Genomic DNA, 21,643 nt, shown 5'->3' with positions numbered 1-21,643 from the left:
TCCAGCGATATTCCCGCATAACTCTGCTTTTGATGGATTATTTCTTGCCCTGGAGAAACGCGTTGTTGATAACGCGTTATCCGGGCGATAAATTCCAGCGATAGGCGGCGATAAATATTAAAACGCTAAGCGCGCTTTGCGATATTTATCGCCGTCTGTTGCTGATATGCCCCTAAATGCAGTTTTAGAGCTTAAAAGCAAATAGTGCTTTAAGGGGTTATATGGTCGTGCTGGACCGGGACAAAGTCAAGAGTTCAGATCGTCCGTCATGGAGTGCAGGCCAGCTACAGGAACCACACAGTGCCTACTGAGCAAAAGTACCATAGTCCTTGTCGCAAACATGAGATGTGGGAAGCGTTGATCGATGCACCGATGTCACTCCTGCAGTTGAAGAGCTGCATTGATTTTCTCCCCATGTTCATGGTGATGTGCCAGTTTCTGAAGATGAGCCTCAAATCCTCGATGCGTTGATTCCGAAGCCGATGTGCTGGATTTCTCCATACTTGTCAAAGGGATGCGTTGATCTCCTTCAGTGGTGGTGGCGATGCGGTGGTCTATTCACTGCGTCTGTAGCTAATGCACTGGGTTTCTCCACCTTTGTCAAAGAGATGTGTTGATCATCCTTCAGTGGTGGTGGTGATGTGGCAGTTGATGCAGCGGTTCCAGTGGCGCTGCACCGGCCGCAAATGTGATGCGCCGATTCTGCTTGTCACAACAGAGGATGCATCGATTTTGCTGGAGCAAGCACCTGTAGTCACTTCCAATGACCCAGGCACAGGAGCAGGGTTAAAGACTTGGATGTCCATGAGTCTTTGAAGAACAGGAGGCTAATCAGCTAACCTTGGGTGCCCTGTGGGACAGTCAGAGGGAGCAAACAGGCAAAAGAGAGCACAGCAAGGGAGCATTCTTCCAGGGCAGCAGTCCAACAATTAGCAATCCTCAGCACAGCAATCCTTCTTCTTGTCAAAAATGGTTTTAAGTCTGTAAGTGTAATGAGTTGGTAGGGTCAGAGGTCCAGTACTTATACCCAGTTGTGCCTTTGAGGTGGGGGTGACATCAAGGAGAGTCTTTGAAGTGCACACAGTTCCCTTCATCCTGCTCTAGCCCTGGCTCCAGACTCACTACAGGGGGTTATGCAGATATTTGTGTATGGTCAGAGAACAGCATATTCAGATGTAAGTGTGAGGCTGTCGAGCCCTTCCCCTCCTTCCTCCCAGGAAGATGCATAAAGTCACATCCAGCCCTTCCTTGTGTGTGGGACTGTCTAGGGGGAATACACAAAGTGAACTGTCACCCAGCCCAGCCAGTGATCAGGGACACCAAAGAGCTAACAGTAGGAAAATGTCCAACTTTCTAAAAGTGGCATTTTCAGAAGGGTAACTACAAATCCAGGTTTTTCAATAAAGAGGATGTCATTACCTTTTCAGAAGTACTAAACACAACATTCCTACTTCCTCTCAATTAAGAATTACAGCTTATTAAGTGCAGTAAGGAATTCACAATGTTAACATACGAGACGAAGGGGCCTCTCAGTAGTGAAAAATGAGTTTGGGAGTTTTTCACTACCAAGACATGCAAGATTTAAAAGTACATGTCCTTCATTTTAGTTACATAGCACCCTGCCCAATGGGCTACCTAGCGCCTACATATGGGTGACTTATATGTAGTAAAAGGGGAGTTAAAGGCTTTGTAAGGGATTTTAAATGCCAAGTCGATGTAGCAGTGTAAACTTATAGGTACATTAAATGTGCCAATTGTGGCTACATCAAACAAACCATGTTTTAGGAAAGAAGCACATGCACTTTAGCACTGGTTAGCAGTAGCAAAGTTCTCAGAGTCCTAAGGCCAACAAAAAGAATCAGCAAACAGAGGAGGTAAGCAGGCAAAATAGTCTGAGGTAAGAGCACCCTCAGGAGGCCAGGTCTGACAATCTGCTGCTCCAAAGCTTCTGAACTTGAACGTCTTCAGGAAGTAGAGGAGGATCACGGGTACCCAGAGTGTGGGCGCCATCTGGACAGAAGCCTCATGCTTCAGAGAGATGTGTTATGTGAAACATCTGCGTAAAAGCAATAAGGACTACATTTTCCATAGAGCCATAGCACAAGTATAAGTTCCTTGTGGCCCATAGTATGCGTGGGAGGCAATCATGAGACATAGTTGTTGCAGCAGGCAATCTTTCTGTTCAAAGTTAGAATCTCTTTCACCTGTTGTTGGACCTGGCCCTTTTTGCAGGGCTATCCCCAAACCTTTTGCTTGCCTCTGCCTATTTTACTGAACATTTTGTTGGTGTTAGAACTCTGGGTATTTCACCACTACTAATCAGTGCTAAGGTCCTAAAGCACTATGATGCAAGGGTGCCTGCACAGGCACTAAGCAGCTAATTTTAGCACCAGCTTTAGGGAAAACACAGGGGTGCACCGTATTGTTGAAAATACTGCGCATCCCTTTGTTTTGGAAATGTCGGAGCGCAGTGCTGACAAAATTGGCACATCACCGCGATCTGAAATTTCCTTGTAAATATGCCCCTTTGTGCTTTGCAGCCTGACTCCAACACATGGCTGAGCTAGGTGATAGCTACACTTGGTTCATACTTTCTAGACAGCCACCACACAGGAAGAGCTATGTGTCATAAGGGACACATCTGCATCCATCTCCATACTGATAGTCTTCCTGGCTGGGAGAGGGAGATGTGGTTTACACTTTTCATTTGTATAGGTTGTGTCCTGCCCTCACACAAAAAGGCTGATTTGCCCCCAACCATCTTCTGGATCCAGGGTTGGGCTGAAAAGGATTTTTGTGCATTTCTAAGGGTTCCTTTGCAGTCACCCGTCATCAAATACATTTTTGACTATAAGTACATGGCTCTGAACCCATGTTTTTAGCTACTGCATGGACTTGTAACCGGGTGCTGCTGGCTCTACATTCTGTATATTGCCAGAGGACTGCTGTGCTGCCAGGAGGAACCATTTGGACTACTTACTTTGTGGTGCTGGCCTGCTGGAGGGACGTCCACTCTGCAGATTCAGTGCTCTCCAAGGGCTTGTAGGCTTGCCCCCTGTTCTCCCAGAGTGTCAGGATCAGAAAAGACTCTGCTGCCGTGGGACTCTGAATCCGGCAACATCCAGCTTCCTAAGGACCCAGTGCTTGATTTGGCTTTGAGTATAGCACTCTGAGCTGCCTTGGAACAGCACGTCTTTCCAGCCTGAAGCCCTGCGGCCGCCCGCCATAACCCAGCATCCCAAAGTAGTTGTTCTGACGATGCAGCACCGAAAAATGACTCCCACCGAGATCCCTGTGTACTGGGAGAATTACTGGAGGATTGTGGTGTCTTTTAGGACCCGCGTGTCTCTTGACAATGCCTGCCGTGCTCCACCTGTGCTCGCATTGCCCCGGCCATGCACTCTGAGTCTCTGAGCGACACCTTGTCTGAAGACGCATTGTCCTAGTAATGGATGCCTTGCACCGCCGACTGGGAGCGGGAACAGCAGGCTGCCTTTGCCGGGCGGCACTGCCAACACGTGTTCCTTCGTCGGCGGCTCTGTGACAGAAAGGTACTGCAGTGCCCCACTTGTGAATACGGGGAGGGGGAACAGCAGGCTACACCTGCCAGGAGGTACTGTCATCCTGCGCTCTTTTGCGGGCGGGCCGGTGTTTGCAAAGGAGACTGCACTATGGTTTTGGCAGCTGCACTTAGGGTGACCAACCGTCCTTAAATTTCACGGACAGTCCGTAATTTCGGCCGTCTGTCCGTTGTCCGTGAAGGATTCTTTAACGGATGCCATTTGTCCGTAATTTTAACCGGGCACCGGTCGCACCACCCTAAAGCCGGCACAGCTTCCACCCACCTCCCTTCTTGACTCTGATGCTGTACCAAAGCTAAGATACCCAGCAGCATTGGAGAGGCACAGCGGGATGGCAACCCTCACACCTTTAGCCCTTGATGAGCGGTTAAGAGGTGCTTGAAGGTGACTGAGAGGGAGGGGCTGCAGTTTCAGGAGCAGGGGCATCTATTCAGATGCCAACAGCCCTGAATGCGTCATGTCTCTGCAATTTAGAGGGGCCTCACACATTCCCTTTCTGCCCAGGGACCCAAACATCCTAGAACCAGCCCTGATTACACGGACGCAGCACCTGGTTCTCTTCACAGAGCTTAATTACTATTACTAAATTGTAAGCAAACCTCGGTTCTTCAAACATGCAGTCTATAATGTAATAAAATAAAGAAATGGCACAATCGCACCCACACTGATTAACAAAGTATGGAGGACAATCAGTTAAATCAGTTCTCTTGGAGTATCTCCTTTAAGTACTGTGCATCACAGTGGGGGATGGCAAATCTAACATTTTAGAAAGAGCCTGTCGTCTTGTCCAGGAGGGGGTGAGGAGCCCTACCCCACCCTGGAAGAGACCAAGACGATACGAGAATACTGCATGCCCACCCCTGTGCCCACCCTGGTGGATTCTGTTCCCCCTCCTGTGATGGCTCCTGCCCCCCCCCGTGATGGCTCCTATCCCCCCATGTGGTGGCTCCTGTCCCCCCCCACCTGTGATGGCTCCTGTGTCCCCCTGTGGTAGATCCTGTCTCCGCCCTGGGTGGCTTCTGTCCCAGTCCTGGAATGGCTCCTGCAGCGAGGGTGACGTTCTTGATGGGCCTCTTCTCAAAAAGGCTCAGCTCAAAATTAATATGAAAAGGTGAGCGAGTGAGTAAGTGAAGGGATGGGTGGATGGCTGGATGAATTAGTGAAAGGGTGAATGGATGAATGAAAGATTGAATAGATGTATAATGAGAGATGCTGGATGGATGGATTGATGAGTGAGTGGAAGGATGGATGAGAGAAAAGGTAAATAGCTGGATGTATGGGTGGAAGGGTAGCTGGATGGGTAAAAGGGTGGATGGCTGAGTGAAAGGATGGATGAGTGAAAAGGTGGATGATGAGTGAGTGGGTGGATGGATGAGTGAAATGATGGATGGATTGATGAATTGATAAGTGCAAGGGTGAATGGATGGACAGATGAGTGAAAGGGTGGAAGTAAGGATGGATGAGTGAGTGAAAGGGAGGGTAGGTGGACAAAAGGATGAATAGATGAGTGAAGGAGTGAAAGGATAAATGGATGAGAGAAAGGAAGGATGAGTGATAGGGTCAATGGATGGATTCATGAGTGGATGAGTAGATGGGTGGGTGGATGGATGGAAGGAAGGATGGCTAAGTGAAAGGGTCGATGGAGAGAGAAAGGGAGGATGGATGGATGACTGAAAGGGTGGATGGCTGGAAGGATGAGTGACTGGGTGGATGGATGAGTAAATGAAAGGATGGCTGGATGGGTGAAAGGGTAAATGGCTGGATGGATGAGTGAATTGATGGATGGGTAGAAGAGTGGATGGATGAGTTTACAGATGGATAGGGTGAAATGGTGGATGGATAATGGATTGATGAGTGAAAGGATGGCTGAAGGGATGGATGAGTGAAATGATAGACGGAAGGATACATGATGAATAGGTTTGCAAATGGTTGAATATGTTTGGGCTTACTTATATACTATTGCGCGACCTCCTCTGATGTGTCTGTAAAACTTACCTATTGTCCTGAAGCTTTGTCCTGAATTTTGACCTCCTGTTCTGAATTTGTGTCCTGAATTTTGACCCTTTGTCCTGAATTTTTACACTCACCGTCCTGAATTTGCACCAATGCCAGTTGGTCACCCTAGCTGCACTGCGCACTCACGGGCAGCTGCTTTTGCCTTGCCTGCACGCGGGGGAACCAGCGAGGTCTCGCCGCTGAATCCTGCTGTTTGTGCCTCCCCCTTACTTGGTAGAACGTACCTTGGGAGCACTTGTTCGTTGGTTAAGCATTATGGGACGAAACCTCAATTTCAGTATGGACATGCAATGTGCATTGCTCCCCACTATTACAGTCAGGGTTGTACCTACATGGATATTCTCATGTTTGTCAAAGATAATTGTGCATTATCCTGTTCTGTGATATGATGTATGTCATCTAAACTTCAATAAACAGATTTCTAAATAAATGGGACGAAACCTCAATGGAGGTCCCTGAGCGCAGCAGGGTACCGCCGTGAGAAACGTTTCCTGACTTTAGGAGATAATGATACAAGAATTACCGTATCTTGTATAATAGGCGCGCAAGTGCTCCATCACCCTATGTTGTTTTCTAATGCACTCTTTTCAGCTAAACCATAGAGATTACTGTAACACTACTAGTAGGAGTGCAAGAGTTCCTGTGCCTATGTGTACTTACTGTTACAGACGTAGCAGTAGTAGTAGTAGCAATTGTTTATTCGACCATTATATGAACATATAACATATTAATAAAATAAGTACATCAAAGTATTTACAGAGAAAATGATACATACAACATCAGTATAAAGCACATTTCCTAAAACCAAATCATGAAACTCTCACTGGGATTTCCTAGCTAAAATTTAATAATAATGTTATACTTTCTTACCTTTACAGTGCTTGTGCTTAAGGTAGATAAAAAAGAAGACGCACATCAATGGTCAATAGTGCATAAGAAAACATAGTAAACATGATTAGACTAATACCATTAAGAACTTAAATACTAATACTTCTGTGTTATCCAAAGTCAAGTGTCCTTATGTACTAAAACGTGTCGCCCTTATAACATCAGTTAGAATTCTGACACATTATAGCCAGGAATGGAGCATGTGCAAATAAATAAAGGATCATAAAATGGCTTAAGTATTTTCCAATAATTTTCCATGAATACACTCAGCGTACATCAGGTAGCTTGATACTGGGAAAACTAAACACTCTGTAATTTCAGCTCAGATGATAAGCATTGCTTCAACATAACGTGTTACCGAAAGTGACCGACAGACAGGAATTAGCCATCTTATCCTGGTTTTCAGAGAAGCGGGCTATAAGAACAAAAAGTGTTCCAGCGATTTTGAGGTACAGTTACATGCTGGCCAACAATTTGTGGAGCCCACCTTCCACTTGCTTCTCACTACGTTAACAGGGAGGGTGCCATATCTGTACTTTATATACAGTGTTCTAGCAGCTGGAGGTTCAATTTGATCCAAGAATATCTCACATGTCAATGTCCTTTTTATGTCAATAAAACCATTAGTCAAAGTGCCATGTGGTATTGCAAATTACCAACTGCCTAACATATAATCCCAGTAGTGTCCCATATTTCTTCTAGGCCCAACCAATGCAACCAATTCTGCACATTTTTGAGTCTGTGGCTCCTTAGCCAAAATATCCAATTCTTGAACTTCAGACACAGCTTGCTTAATTGGAACCTGTGATTTACCTGTCCAGATCTTAATCCACTAGAGTAATGGTTTCAACATAGTCGTATGTGATACCATCCTAAATCCCAAGTCAAGTTGCATGGAGACAAGGGGCATTCTAGGGCAATGACAAAATGGCTCTAATATTTTTTGGCATCTTCTGCACTTTTACATTATCAAAACCCTGTAGTTCTACACCATAAAGGCAGCCCCGAGATCCCTAGCATGATAAATTTCCAATGTGGGGGAAATAGGGCTGTAGGTCGACACCCAAAGTTTCTTCACTATTGCGACTCCAACAGTAAAGACATTTGGCTTTTCAGAATCCGGGCTGACCAGTACAAGCTATTTAACAAACTCACACCTAAGTAGTGAAATTCGTTGACCTGCTCCAGATAATCACGACCAGGCTTCATCTTGCCCTTAAAGAACTTGAGTGGGCGAAAGGTCATGAACTTGGTTTTGAGACCATTAATTTCTAAGCCATACAGAAATATGGGGGTCTCACTTGCAGTCATAAAGCAAATCTACTAGATCATTTATATATAGTATAAAAAGGGTTGGGGCTAGCACACACCCCTGGCGGACACAGCAGGAGACATTAATATGTTCTGTCAATTTACCCTCTTTGCCCCACCTGACTTTTGCGAAATTCGCCTGGTGCCAGTGGATCACTAAAATCAACAATTCTATTTGCATCCCCATTTCCTTTAATCACACCCATAACTTCTCTCTTGGTATTAGGTCAAAGGACAATTTGAGGTCCACACATACAACCTATGAGTGACTCTTATTAATTAAGACCAACTTCCATATTATCAATAAAAAAACGAAACACCTGACCTGTGGTACTCGTATTTGGCCTAAACTCTGCTTGTAGATGGGACAGTATCTGTTCTTCCTCCATCCATGTCTGAATCTTAATCAGTAGCTGCTTAATGAACATTTTCTGGGCCGCATCTATTAGACTAATGGGTCTATAATTGGCAGGATGCCCTTTGTTGATGGTCATGATCTCCATCCCTTTCCAGGTTTCTAGGGTATCTGCCCCACTAGCGATTGCATTAGAAATTCTGTTAAGGACGAGATGCCAGACTTTTGGTTCGAAACTATATAGATCAGCTGGAATTCCATCTAAGCCTGGTGCCTTTCCCTTTTTTATACTCCCAATGGCAGCAATAGTTTCCTCCACAGTGAAGGAAATAGAGTTGTAGATCCCCCCCATTCTATCACTTTAATCACACCTCTTTTTTTTTTTTTTTTAAATGTTTTTATTGACTGCAAAACAAGGCATAATCATGAACATATCCGCGCGCCACCAACCTGGGGCCCGCCTTCTTTTAGCATGTCACAACCAACTGTACCGGCTATCCCACATCCCGGAGGTCGGGCATCGCCGTGAATGACTGAATTAATATCCCCTGCTTCTCGAGTGTCCCTCCATCGCGACGCTCTTGTACAGGGCAGGCCCCCTGCCGGTGGCCGGGTCTAGAGTGCTCCTCCCCCCAGAACGTAGGGCACAGTCTCGCATTTTTTGGCCATAAACTCCCAGCCCCCTTCCTCCCCCCACGATTCCCCCCAACTCCCCTAGCCCACCCATCCCAACTAAACAATTGAGGTCCTAAGTCAGTCGCAGCCCCATTCGTCTCCCGCATTCAGCCGCCCCTCATTCTCCTCATGTGTCCCCCATACCCTCACCGCTCCCGGAAGCTTCCTCTACTGTAGTCTCCGTATCAGGACCCCCTTCCGGGCTCCCCGCGCCAGTCTCCCGACCGCTCAGGTACTCCACGTACAATTCCCAGAAGTTTTTAGGCCGACTACGCGGTGGCAGCAACTCACTGAACCTCTCCGCTTGGGTGCAGCAGTATATCACATCTCGCTTCCACTGCTCCACCGTGGGCACGGGGCCACGCATCCAGCTCATCGCAACTCGTCGCTTCGCAACAAGCATCCCCATATCCACCAGGCGTCGGGCCGCCTTCGGCACCACTCTGGAATGCCCCAATAACGCCACTGCCGGGTCCAGAGCCAGCGCCACCCCCGTCACCCCCACTATCTGTTGGAATACCGCTTCCCAGTAGCTGTATATGCCCGGGCAGTGCCACGCTAGGTGTAGGAAGTCCGCAGCCGGGTGTGTGCACCGTTCACATACAGGGTCGTCACGCAGTCCATATCTATGCAAGCGCTCTGGTGTGTAGTAGTACCTGTTGAGGAACTTGAAATGGACGAGCCGATGTCTGCCATGCAGAGAGATGCGTTTGATCCCCGTGCAGCAGTACGCCCACATAGCATCGTCAATTGTGATCCCTAAGTCCCTTTGCCAGTCCAGCCTGCTTTTTGCAAACTCGTGCACCCTATGAGATTGCGCCATTCGGTACAGCTTAGAGATCAGCCCGCGGGGGTTATCATTCTTAATTATGTATGTCAGTTCCGGAACCTCCGCCGGCTCCTCCATGTCACCCCCCAACAACTGTTTCCAGGCATGTCTAACTCTGTGATACTGAAAACGCTGCAGCTGCGTGCCCTCGATGCCCAAGGCCGCCACCGTCTCCCACGTCTTGACTTGGCCGTCAGCAAACATGTCGCCCACGGTGTGTACACCCATCTCGCTAAGTGTTCGCCGCACTGCTTCCTCATTACAAGGGGCCAGCCACACCGCCCAAGCAATTGACATTGCCGGTGAATATAGCTGCGCCCCCGATTCGCGCTGCAGTATACAGTTCCAGGCATGCCTAGTGGAGTTCAAGGAATCAAGGAATCCCGTGCGACGATCCGGATGCCCAAAAATGACCGCGGGGAGCGGTAGCGGCGCCGCAAATAATGTCTCTAACTTGAGATACGGGACAGTCTCACCCCCGTGGATCCAGCTATGCGCCTGAGCCCCCTGCGCCACCCGATAGTACAGCTCCATGTCGGGTGCTCCTAGGCCACCCATCTGGTAAGGTAGCGTCAGCACTCTCCAGCTTGTCCGCGCCTGCTTGACACCCCACGCCAGCCTTAACATTGATGCCTGTAGCCGCGCGAAGAAAGCGCGTGACAGCACCATGGGGATGTTCGCAAACAGAAACAGAAACCGAGGGAGCACCACCATTTTCATGATGGATATGCGCCCCAATAACGAAAGGGGCAGCTTGATCCAGGTCTCCACGTCGTCCTCCAATTTACTGATGGCCCTCCCGTAATTCTCAGACAGCACCACTTCTGAGTCCCTATGGAGCTGTATCCCCAGGTATCGGATCGGGTCCTCCGACCAGCGCAACGGGTATTCCATATCAAATGGGGTCGTGACCGGTGTCAGCGGGAACACGATCGACTTGTCCCAGTTAACCTTCAGCCCGGAGAGCGCTCCAAATTGAACAACCTCCCTCAGTACCGGGGCCAGGTTATTTTCTGGGTCCCTGACATACAGCAGGGTGTCATCTGCATACGTGGATATCGTTATCCTGTAAGTTGGAAAATTAATACCTCGCAGGCTATGGTATTCACGCATAGCGCATGCCAGCGGCTCCGCCACCAGGGCGTACAGCAGAGGCGATAGGGGGCAGCCCTGCCTCGTGCCCCTCGAGATTGCTATTGGTTCCGTGACTCGATCGCCCAATCGTATTCTCGCCGTGGGGCTACTATACAGCACCCCTATCATTTGGAGGAAGATCGGGCCTAGCCCCATTCTAGTCAGGACCTGTCGCATGAATGGCCATTCGGCAGAGTCAAAGGCCTTTTCCATGTCGAGGAAGACAGCGAGCGCGCGCACGTCAGGGCGAACATGCTGCATGACGCCAAACACTGTCCGCAAATTGTATGTGAGGTTCCTGCCGGGCATGAACCCTGCCTGCTCTGGGGCGACCAGCTCGGGAGCGAGTAGGGCCAACCGGGTGGCCAGGACCTTGGCATACAGCTTCGCATCCACGTTGAGCAGCGATAGTGGTCGATAGGAGCTGCACTCATCGGGTGGTTTTCCCGGCTTTGGAATAGCGACCAATAGCGCCTCGCGCATGGACGGTGGCATATGTCCCTTAATGCACATATCGTCGAACAGCGTCGACACGTGCGGCAAAAGCTGGTCTATAAAAGCGCGGTAGAACGCGACCGTGAGGCCATCAGCTCCAGGGGCGCTCTGCGCCTTCATGCCCGCCAGAGCCTCTAGAATTTCATCCCTCTCGATAGGCAGGGATAGAAACTCCCTGTGTTCGTTCGCTAGGAACGGCAACTTTATATAGTCAAGGTAGTCCCCTATGCTGTCTTCCATCCCCGCCTGCCGAGAAGCGTAGAGCGCGGCATAATACGTCCTGAATCGCTCCACCACCTCCTCATCTGTCAGGAGCAGCGAGCCATCCCCCGACTTGATCTGCGTGACGGCAGGTCTGCGTCTGCTAGCCTTGAGCAGATTAGCTAACACCGACCCCGGTCTATCACCCTCACCATAAACCCTGGCCGTAGCGTACTTCCCCAAATGCAGCACCTCTGCATCAGCAGTTTCGTGGTACTCTGCCAGGAGTGTTTTTAGCTCCGCAGCAGCGTCCTCTCCACCCGTCTCCAGCAGTCTTGCCTCAAGTGCAGCCAGGTCACGTTCCTGCGTCGCAAGGCGTCGCCGGATATCTCGGAGTACCCCCGAGTGTTTGGCCATTGCCACACCGCGAATGTGGACCTTAAAGGTCTCCCAAACTGTCTGGAAGTCCTCCACGGAGCCTAGATTGGTGGCAAAGAATAGCTCGATCGCGGCAGTCAGCTCCTCCTTGAACAGGGGATCTTGCAGCGAGTATGGGGGAAATCGCCAAAGAAACGGCGGGGGAACCCTTCTGGGCGCCGTCAGGGAGATCAGTATCGGCGAATGGTCGGAAAGCGTGCGCGGGAGTACCGTGCACTCGCGTATCTGCGGCAGGAGGGGCGCAGATAGTAGCCAGTAATCTATACGCGTATGCAGGTTATGGTATGCGGAGTAATGTGTGTAGCCCCCTATTGCCGGGTTACGAGTTCTCCACAAATCAACGAGATCCAAACAGAGCATACCTCGAGCAATCGCCTTCGCTGCCGCCGGTTGCGCTCGTTTCGGGCCGCCTGAGCGATCCAGCTCCGGGTCCAAAACTACATTAAAGTCGCTGCCCCAAAGCACATGCCGCGCGCCTGCATCCCCCACCGCCGCTGTCAGCGCTGTGAAAAACTCAGGGCAGTCATAGTTCGGCCCATAACAGTTAACCAGGAGTAAATCCATGCCCTTTCCCTGGAAGCGCGTGAGCGCATACCTGCCCGCGTTGTCCGAGGCCATGTACTGCAATCTGTGCTCCACCCGCGGGCTCACCCACGTCAACACCCCTCGAGAGTGTGTAGTGAACCCCGCCGCATGTGCCTCCCTAAGGTCCCTAGTGCGTAGGATAGGGCTGTTGTTAGGGAGATGTGTCTCCTGTAGGAAAGCTATATCTATCCTATGCCTCTTAAGATAGTGCACCACCTTTCGGGCTTTGCGGTAATCATTAAGTCCCCTTACATTCCAAGTGAGGATTCTGAGTGTGTCGTGCCTCTCAGGTGTGGCCGCTTCGGTGTCAGCCATAGCTTGCTCTAGGGTGCAAATCCTTCAACTGAGCGCGTCGCCAAGCGCAAGAGCTTGCAAGCAGATCAAAACGCGCACCCCGACTTAGTGACCTCAAACCCCCGTAACTCAAACCCCTCCCTCCCCCCCACCCACAGAAGACCCACCCCAACTCGGCCTTGCAGATTCCCAAACTTGGGCACCCCTTACCTCCCGCCACCCCACCCATAACTTTGAACCTTTAAAGGTGTGGGACGCACACGCGGGCGGAGGTCGCTCAGCGCTCACACACTAGTGTGGAAGCACCTAACACCTAACTGCCGCCGCCCGGTCCAGCGAGCCACTGTTATATCTCCCAGTCCCTCCCTCGGTCCTCCCAGATTGGAGGCCCCAGCAGCGTCAACTACAACCCTATACAGGATTAGAGCAATTGGGGGATGAGTCACTGTCCATGTGAGTCCCTATAGCGCCGAATCAGGGGGGGGGTGCATCTCACAATGTACTGTACCCCATAGCGATATAGTCCAAACTCCCCCCACCCGTGCCCTCCAATGCTTACATCTCTTCCGCCAATCCTGTCACCCCAAATGTACCAACAAGGTGGGACCTGCACTCATGGTCAGTCCTGTGCGTCCAGGTCGTCGGCTCTCTCATCCCCCCGCGGCGACGTCACCGGACTCCGGCGCGGCTCCTTCGCCCAGTCTTTCAATGCCTTCTGGAGCGCTTTAGGGTCTTGGAAAATGTGCGACTTGCCCTGCCGGTTGACTCGCAGCTTAGCCGGGTACAGCATTGCATAGTCCACTCCCAGTTCTCGGAGTTGCTTTTTGGCGGGGACAAACTGTCGCCTGGCCTCCTGGACCCGGGCCGTGAAGTCCGGGTAGAGCGAGATGGGAGACCCCTCGTAGAACAATGTCTTCTTTTCCCGGGCCGCTCTTAGCGCTGCATCACGGTCCCTATAATTCAATAGTTTCGCTATGACCGGCCGGGGCGGTGCACCCGGCGGGGGCCTTGGGCCCAGGGACCTGTGCGCTCTTTCCACCACGAACATCCCGGAGAACAGATCCTTCCCCAGCAGCACAATCAACAGCGTTTCTACGAAGGTCTCCATGCGGCCCGTGGCAGTGGACTCCGGCAGGCCAGTGATTCGCAGGTTGCATCGCCGAGAACGGGCCTCTAAGTCCTCCGTTTTGTCCTGCAGCATCTGCAGTTGGCGCTCGAGCTTCCTGTGGTCGCGAACCAGTGTCGTCTGCGCGCCCTCCACCTCCGATATGCGACCATCAGCCTGGTCCAGGCGTTCCGAGTGCTTGTCCAGGCGTTCCCCCATGCGGTCCATTCGGTAGGAGAGCGCGTCAATCTTCGCGCCCAGGGCAGTGATGCCGCTCTGCAACCCCTTCTCCATGGACAACAAGAGGCTCCGCATGTCCCGGTCGTCCTCCGCAGGCTCAGATCCGCCTCCCGCAGCATCCTCCTGCGGTGACTGCGTCTGGGGGCGCCGCTGCGCGAACTTCAGTTTCGACTGGGTTTTGTCGGGCTTACCCATCTTGCGCCCACACTCCGGTCAGCAAGATGTCGTCCGGCCTGGGCACGCTCCCGCGGCCGCGTGGCTGTATCGCGATCGCAGGCAGCCCCCCGCAGGCGCCCTGGTGGCTTGTGCAGCACCCGATGGAACCACCCGGCGTACCAGCCGTCAGCAGTCTTCACCGTGTCGTCGTTAGGCCGCCCACACTGCCTCCGCTTCTCTCACTCCCTGCTCGTGGTGTTCTCGCCCAGCTCTGCCCCGGAGGCTCCTCACCCGTGGTTTCTCTTGTCGTGTTGCCTCCTCCGCACTGCCGCTGCCGAGCACCCCAGCGCCCCCAGCCCAGGCCGCCGCTTCAACGAGGCCCAGAATTGCCCCCAGCTGCTCTCACTCCGAGTTGCTCCTCCTCTGATCTCGCTGGCCTCGGGGCTCGAAGGGGGTGCCGCCGGCCGTCCGCTCTCCGAGCAGCGCTGGACTCACCCAGGGCCTCCCAGCGTGCTCTCCGCTGATCTAGGTCACTACTTCCCGGCGCCCAGCACACAGCGCTGCCTGTTGCCTCTTTGCTCGTCGCGGGTCACCACAGCCGATCACCGCTGTCCGCCACAATGCGCCACGGGTCCGTCCCTCGCGGCCGCCGCCGGCCGCACGTTGCGTCACGTCGTCGGCCGTCTCTCTCACTCGAGGCCGTGGATCTGCGGCCTCGGACGCCTCCTGGGTCGACGTCTCCGGAGGGCGCCCCCTCGCTCAAGCGGGCCAGAAATCGCGGCGGTCGGCTGCCCAGCACCTCCGGATGTTCCGCTGGGGGTCGCCGCTGTTTCGGGAGACGTAGGAGTAAGGATTATTTGCGGATATATGGAGTGGCTCGCCGGAGCTCCGAGCTCAAGCGGCCATCTTCGTTGCGAGCTAAGCTCCGCCCCCAATCACACCTCTTTTATCTGGCTGTTTGCTGGGTTCTTCTCCTGCTGAGTATAATTTGGAAAAATGGTATTCTCAGCTCTGTGGCTGTATGTAGAAATCATCCTCATAACGTGCCAACAAGCATGATTATCCCTCAATAGGGCTGCCCTACTAATTCCTACCAGTTGGCCTACTCCCAGCATTTCTGTGTTCTGTTGTAACGTCTTCTCCTTTCTATAATGGAGATCCTGGAGCCCGATTTTACTGCGGACACCCGCTAGGCTTTAGCTAGTCGGCAGTCCTAATTATACCATTCAGCTTCTTAACGCTTATGGACCCTTGGTCTTGGTTGTCTTTTGGAATATTCTCTTTATCCAGGTGATCAGGTTCAATAACTCATCTATTACAACTAAGTCACTTGTCCCTAAGTTCATAATTTGGATAAGGGCCCTTTCCACCTCAGGGTATAGATAGGCTAGGGTATCATTAGTCATATGTACCTGGGGCTACTTCACTCTTCTTCTATCATTGGTTGTTATAATTGGTGGTACCATCCTTCAATGATTCTGGTTTGATTGAAGGAAAGGATTGTTATTCAGCTCGAGTACTAGGGTGTTATGATCTCAATCATAGCGCTCAACTACCCCCTTGTCAAGTAAATTGGTCCAAAGATCCATGTCCAATAAGATATAATCTATTCTACTCTTAGCATTTGCCCACTTAAAGGTAAAATGTGCCGCTTTATCCAAGGTTTAGCACCCTTTGCATGCTTGTAGGCTGTGTGTAAGTGAAATTGAGGCTAGGTGCAACCTTATAGCCTTTCTTAAGTGGCAGGGTTGCCAAACTTGGTATCCCTCTTTCCACATCCTCCTCCCTCATAAGTTCCTGTATAAAACCTAGGGATTCAAAGGCTATGCAAGCACACAAAAAGGTGGTGGGGTATAAATTGCGCAATGTAAGTGAACACAAGTAATGTAACAGTATAAGAAATGACAAATTTCTAAGGGAAATTGTACAGCGACCACCATTCACTGTCAACAACGTAGACAAAGTCCACCTAAATAGAACAAACACATCAATTCCCGAGCTATAGTCAGTTAATTTTCAAGCTACATGCCAGGAATCACTACGGAATACTTTCCATCCGGACTGAATGGATTTTAGGATTATATTCGGTTTTAACAATATTGCTGCTACTGACTGAGGATGTACTCTGATTCTCCAATTGATTCTACTATTTATGGTTGTTGTCCTTAATGAAGAAGATTGATGAAGGTAGCCATTGAGCTGATCCTTTATGTTAAATACATCGTGATTTACGCCCTGAGGAAGTCCTAGGTTAATCCTGGACGAAACACGTGTTGGCATGATCTGGACATAATCTGTGGCTATCTGTTCTGTTCTGAAGAATAGAAGATATTCCATGAACCGAACAATAAATAAAGAAAGCAAGAAGAAAACTTACTGAAAAGACACCTGCGTGGATTAATTGGTTGTACTTGAAAATTAACTGACTATAGCTCGGGAATTGATGTGTTTGTTCGGTTCAAAGGATATGTTCATATCACCAGCTATGACGAGATGACTCTTTGGTTTATCTCTCTCCAGAAAATCTGTTAATGTTAGCGGGGTTCTTGGGCCCTGGTTTGGGTTTGTAAATCGATTATATAGATGACACAGTCTAAGCTTAAAGTGGACAATCGTTGAAAAAATGTCCACACCCAAAATATCTGAAAAGCTAAGATAGAGGGGCCGATTCCGATCCTGGAAAAATTTCCCCCGTACGAATCGTATCCGGATTTTTTACCGTACGAATCGTACAAGTAGCGTACAAACTGCCAAGTACGATTCGCATGGGAAAAAGTCCATACGAATCGCAGTGGGAAAATTTCCCCACACGTCCTCGGGTCGGAAAATGTGTCCGACACATCCCCGGACGATTTACCGTACGAATCGGAAAAATGAAGTCCGACCGCGCAAGTACGATCAGTCCCGTCCTTTCGATTTCACAACCGTATGGAAAAAACACCGCACGGACTGAACTCCTATAGCAACCATGGAGACATGTGCCCGCATACGCGCAGCACACCCCACCCCAGACCCCGTATGTATGCGCAGAACACCCCCCCAGCCCTCGTATGTACGCGACGAACACCCCCCCCAGCCCCCGCATGTAGGCGCCAAAGGCCCCCCGGCCGCGGATGTACGTGCCGAACCCCCACCAGTGTATGTACGGAGCGTACCCCCACCCGTGTATGAATGGAGCGTACCAACACACCACCAGTGTATGTACGGAGCATATCCCCACCCGTGTATGAATGGAGCGTACCAACACCCCACCAGTGTATGTACGGAGCGTACCCCCACCTGTGTATGAATGGAGCGTACCAACACCCCACCAGTGTATGTACGGAGCGTACCCCCACCCGTGTATGTATGGAGCGTACCCACACCCCACCAGTGTATGTACGGAGCGTACCCCCACCCGTGTATGAATGGAGCATACCAACACCCCACCAGTGTATGTACGGAGCGTACACCCACCCGTGTATGTATGGAGCGTACCCACACGCCACCAGTGTATGTACAGAGCGTACCCCCACCCGTGTATGTACGGAGCGTACCCCCACCAGTGTATGTACGGAGCGTACCCCCACCCGTGTATGAATGGAGCGTACAAACACCCCACCAGTGTATGTACGGAGCGTACCCTCACCCGTGTATGTATGGAGCATACCCACACCCCACCAGTGTATGTACGGAGCGTACTCCCACCTGTGTATGTACAGAGCGTACCCCCACCAGTGTATGTACGGAGCGTACCCCCACCCGTGTATGAATGGAGCGTACCAACACCCCACCAGTGTATGTACGGAGCGTACCCCCACCCGTGTATGTATGGAGCATACCCACACCCCACCAGTGTATGTACGGAGCGTACCCCCACCCGTGTATGAATGGAGCGTACCAACACCCCACCAGTGTATGTACGGAGCGTACCCCCACCCGTGTATGTATGGAGCGTACCCACACCCCACCAGTGTATGTACGGAGCGTACCCCCACCCGTGTATGAATGGAGCGTACCCCCACCCGTGTATGAATGGAGCGTACCAACACCCCACCAGTGTATGTACGGAGCGTACCCCCACGCGTGTATGTATGGAGCGTACCCACACCCCACCAGTGTATGTATGGAGCGTACCCCCACCCGTGTATGTATGGAGCGTACCCCCACCAGTGTATGTACGGAGCGTACCCCCACCCATGTATGAATGGAGCATACAAACACCCCACCAGTGTATGTACGGAGCGTACCCTCACCTGTGTATGTATGGTGCATACCCACACCCCACCAGTGTATGTATGGAGCGTACCCCCACCTGTGTATGTACGGAGCGTACCCCCACCAGTGTATGTACGGAGCGTACCCCCACCCGTGTATGAATGGAGTGTACCAACACCCCACCAGTGTATGTACAGAGCGTACCCCCACCCGTGTATGTATGGAGCGTACCCACACCCCACCAGTGTATGTACGGAGCGTACCCCCACCCGTGTATGTATGGAGCGTACCCCCACCAGTGTATGTATGGAGCGTACCCCCACCCGTGTATGAATGGAGTGTACCAACACCCGTGTATGTATGGAGCATACCCACACCCCACCAGTGTATGTACGGAGCATACCCCCACCCATGTATGTACGGAGCATACCCCCACCCGTGTATGTACGGAGCGTACCCCCACCCGTGTATGAATGGAGCATACCAACACCCCACCAGTGTATGTACGGAGCGTACCCCCACCCGTGTATGTACGGAGCGTACACCCAGCCCCCACTGTATGTACGGTGCGAAACACCACCACCGATGGACGGTGCGGACCAACACCCTGCCCATGTCTGTACGCACCCTACCCCAGGCCCCCTACACCAGCACCCTCACCCAACATCGCGCATGTACGAGTCGTACTAAGCCATAGCAAAGGACAGCACTGTACAACAACATGGCCCATGTACGCACCGTACAGACGCAAAAAACACTCGTACTGAACCCGGACAAACCAAAACAACACAAGGAGAGTCAATTCGATGCACACAACACCACAAAACATGTCCCAACAAGCCCAAATACATCCTATACACTGACCTGCAACTGCCAAACAGCTAAACAGAGGCCCAAAACACAACCACTCCTTATAACACACCCACCCAAAGTTCAAACACAGCCACACCCACAAATGGACCAATAAAATGGCCCAACACACACAAACCATGATCCTTTGCAACAGATCCACTACTGCCAGACCACAGAGACAACGCACTGCAGCATACTACATCCATCAATACACCTAACACTTGCACTCCTACACACAACCACCATCACAAACACCCCCTCATCACATTCACACACACACACCTTCACAACCACACTCACATCCCCACAACCATCCACACCCACACCCCCACAACCATCCTCACCCACACCCCACACCATGCCCACTAACAAGAATCCAAAGTTCACAAAGGAGGAGCTGGAGGTCCTTGTCGACGAAATCGTCAGAGTCGAGCCACAGCTCTTTGGAACATTGGTCAGACGGACCAGCATATCCGAAAAATCAGCCATGTGGGAGAGGATTGTCAATTCTGTGAATGCTGTTGGGTCCACCAGAAGGACCAGGCATGAGTACCAAGCCAGGTGGTACGATCTGCGGAGGACGGTCCGCCGCAAAATGACGGACGATCACAACCAGGGGAACATCACTGGAGGAGGGCCGCCCCGCAGACCGGTACACTACCATCCCTGGGAGGAGAAGGTGATGGCCACGCTGCCGCCGGTGGGAGTAGACGGAGTAGAAGGAGTCCGAGAGCCTGGTGAGTACACAAACAACTCACCTCACATGGGAACGCCATACACAACGAAAATACCAATCATGCAACCCCCCCCAAAGCCAGCACCGGACACAACCACACTCCAAAAACACACACATGCCACTAGCGCCTCCATGCCCCATGCCCCAAGCAAGGCCATGCCAAGTCACAGGCCACACAAAACACCAACACAAGACAGGATGTCCCCGATGCCGGGAGGGTGGGCCTCAAAACTAACATAGATCAACTCTGAAGCACACAACAATGCCCTCAGCCCATATGGCCTAGGGCACAGCCATACAAACAGTGTGCAAATGGTGGCTGCGTTGCAGGATGACATGGGTATGAAGGCACAATTTGCACATAACAGCAGCTAATGAAGACGCATCACTCTGAAAGAGTGTCAGCACACACCGCCACAGCAGCAGCACAGACTCAGACACTCCGCCCAATGGGTGCCCGGAGATAAGAAACAAACCCACATGAACAAGCCAATGGCCTTTTAAAGACCTGCAAACTGTGTGTGCCCAGGAAGCTGGGCTGAGGTGACAGAGGGTGACACACAGAGGGAGGGAGAGGGGGAGAGAGAGGGAGGGAGACAGAGGTGGATACAGGGAGACAGACAGAGGGAGGGAGGAGGGTGACAGAGGGAGGGAGAAAGGGAGACAGAGGGAGACGGACAGAGGGAGGAGGCTGACAGAGGGAGGGAGAAAGGGAGACAGAGGGAGACCAAATCACCCTTGGGTGTTGTGGCCATGTCCGCTCGTCAGCAGGTGGACTGTGTGCATGTAGACAAGGTTTGGCAGTGCGTGAACCCCCCCTTCAACCTTTGATAAACACTGGGCCATGTGTCAATCTGTGCACGAGTACATCTGTGCTGCAGGCACAAACCTAACCTTACACCCAGTATACCCACCCACTGTGTTTGTCAGAACCCTGTCACAAATGCTTAAGTTACCTACCTGCATTCTCAAATAGCATGGAAAAAACACCATTTGGCCACGTACAGTGTAACACGTAAGGCGTCTCTGCATGGCTTGCTACGCCCGCTCACTACACTGCTGACTGCGTTCCAAAAAGATGCATCAACCAAGATTGTGTCACACATAGGTAAAGTGTCGAAAGCTGTGGCCAAGGGACATACCCATGCACGAGTGCACTGTGAGAGGAATGCAAGCCAAATCCAACCACCCAGAGGAACTGTGCCAACTCAAAAATGAATGAAACATGGATGTCGCATGTAACACAATTAACATTGTCTCTCTCACACACAGGTCAACGTCGTCGATCTCCCCCCAACACTGGGGGGGAAGACTCACAGGACCAGGCTCTGCGTGAAGAGGACCCCACCGGCAGCGACGACTCTCACCACTCCGTAGATGACCCAGACCAACCTGGCCCCTCTGGTGTCCAACCACCTGCAGCACCTGCGTCAGGTACAACTGTGCCAACCACCACCCCCATTCCTGCCACATCCCAGGAGACACCCAGGAGCCCTGCCCGCACACAACAACACAGCCAGTCTGTCCAGGAGGGACAAGGTTCTCCGGGCACCCA

The sequence above is a fragment of the Triturus cristatus genome, chromosome 6, assembly GCF_964204655.1.
Source record: "Triturus cristatus chromosome 6, aTriCri1.1, whole genome shotgun sequence".
In the NCBI taxonomy this organism is placed as follows: domain Eukaryota; kingdom Metazoa; phylum Chordata; class Amphibia; order Caudata; family Salamandridae; genus Triturus; species Triturus cristatus.
The sequence above is the reverse complement of the archived record's forward strand: the minus strand, read 5'-3'. Positions refer to the sequence as shown.